Source organism: Marmota monax, unplaced genomic scaffold (assembly GCF_021218885.2).
Source record: "Marmota monax isolate L192 unplaced genomic scaffold, Marmota_monax_Labrador192_F-V1.1 WCK01_AAM20220418_F8-fsc00043, whole genome shotgun sequence".
Lineage (NCBI taxonomy): Eukaryota > Metazoa > Chordata > Mammalia > Rodentia > Sciuridae > Marmota > Marmota monax.
In genome coordinates this window covers 6,205,362-6,207,525 of record NW_026691982.1, presented here as the reverse complement: position 1 = coordinate 6,207,525, position 2,164 = coordinate 6,205,362, and positions in this window count along the sequence as shown.

Sequence of the window (2,164 nt, the reverse complement as noted above, 5' to 3'; positions counted from 1 at the left end):
TCTTTGTTATTGTGAATAATGCAACAATAAACATTAGTGTACAAATGTTTGTTGAAATCCTGGCTTCAGTTCTTTAGAGTATATATTCAAAAATTAATCTGTTGAGCAATATGATAATTATTTAATTTTCTGAGGAACATTCATATTGTTTTCCAGAGACCACACCTTTTTACATTCCTACCAGCCATGTACATGTTTTCCAAGTTCTCCACATCCTTGCTATGCTTTAAAAAAACAGCTGCCATAATACTTTTGAAGTAATATATCGTTTTGGTTTTGATTTGCATTTCTATAATGATAATATGTTGAGCATCTTGTTATATGATTTTTACCATTTACATAACTTTTTTTTTTCTTTTTCTGATACTGGGAATAGGAGTCAGATCTTTGCAAATCCTGGGTAAATCCTTTACCACTGAGCTACAACATCAGCTCTTTTATTTTTTTATTCTGAGACAGGTCTCACTAAGTTGCCCATACATGCCTCAAATTTGCAATCCTCCTTCTACAGCCTCACAAGTAGCTGGGATTAGAGGTGCAAGTGCCCATACTTAGCTTCATTTGTATAACTAAAGAAATGTCTATTCAAGTTTTCTATAAATTTTTGAATTGTTTGTTTTGTTTATTTTTTAGTTTAGGTGTTCTTTATACATTCTGGTTAATCATCTCTTATCACATGTATGATTTGTAAATATTTTCTTCTATTCGATGGTGATTTTCTGTGTAATGACTATTATTCTCAGGCTTACTGTCAGATTGCAAAAATGCCCATTATCTTTGTTCCCAAACGTTATTGTCTTTCTGCAATCTTTTTGGCCTTTATTTAATTTTTAATGCTAAAGATTGGTTTAAGTATGTAGTAGATCAATTTTCATTCAGATACTTGCCACTCTTCTCATACCTGATTACACAGCAATAAGTTTAGAATGAATAGTTAATGTAAGTCAAATTTCTATGTAAGTTTCTAAAGGTTCAGAATTGCCTGTCAGAAAAATTCTGTTCATTTTTTTTTTCAGAGTATTTTCATCATTGCACCACTCTTTCCAAATATACAAAATTCACAAGCACATTTCCTTGCACATTTTACTTAGTACAAGCCATTTTATAGGATTTTAGTGTAATATTTTCTAATGCTTTTGATAATTCCCAAAATATTTCTTTCAATTTATTTTAGTAAATATTTTTGATCCATTTATATGGGACCAATATTGTATTAGGTATAAACAATGAATTGAATTGAATGATGCATTCTCAATAAATTATTCACCTTAGACAGGACACAGTAAAACAAGCAGAATAATAAAACAAGCAAATCATATATTTGTGTTCCTGTTTTTTTTTTTTTTGGGGGGGGGGGCAGAGGGGGATACCAAGAATACAACCTAAGGCCTTGCACTTTAAGTGTTTATTATTGAACATAGTGTGATGTACTAAAAGGGAAATTAAATTTTGAAGAAATATATGCATACAAAACTAACGTCATGACTTGGAGATAGCTTCCCATGAGTATGGAATGAAACTCTCACATTTATTATGTTCTTCTGTAAAATAGTGTTTGTATGTTCTCAATGAGTTTGGGGTATTATTATTAGGAGAAATTTCAATGCACTTCATGCAGCATATGTAAGAAATTCATAAAACTAAACTTCATTCAACCCTAGCATTGAGAAAGGATTACTAATTAAATTATTATTTAAATACGTTTTATCAGAACCTAATGTAGAATTTTCTACCACAATGATGAAGCTAATTTTTGTTGTGTTTTAATATATTCAAACTTCTGTGTTTGAAAATTTTATTTTTTTCATTATATTAATTTTAAAATACCACATAGAACCCAGAGGATATTTTAATACATAAAGTTTATTCTGTCTGCTAATTATATATTCTTATTTGAATTTACTATTATTAATTACAATGTTAATTTATTTCACTTCTTATGGTTATAGAAACTTAATGAAATTTTTTCTCAGAAATATAACAATGGTATTGATCTACACTGAGATATCAGGTTTGAAATTTCAAGATTGTTCAAATGAGTTTATGATGGATTTGGGGATATAGTTCAGTGGTAATGTTTTTACTTAGTATGCTAGAGGCCTGAGTTCAAAACCCAGCAACTAACTAAACATCTCAACATCTCTCTCTCTCTCCTGTTTCTCTC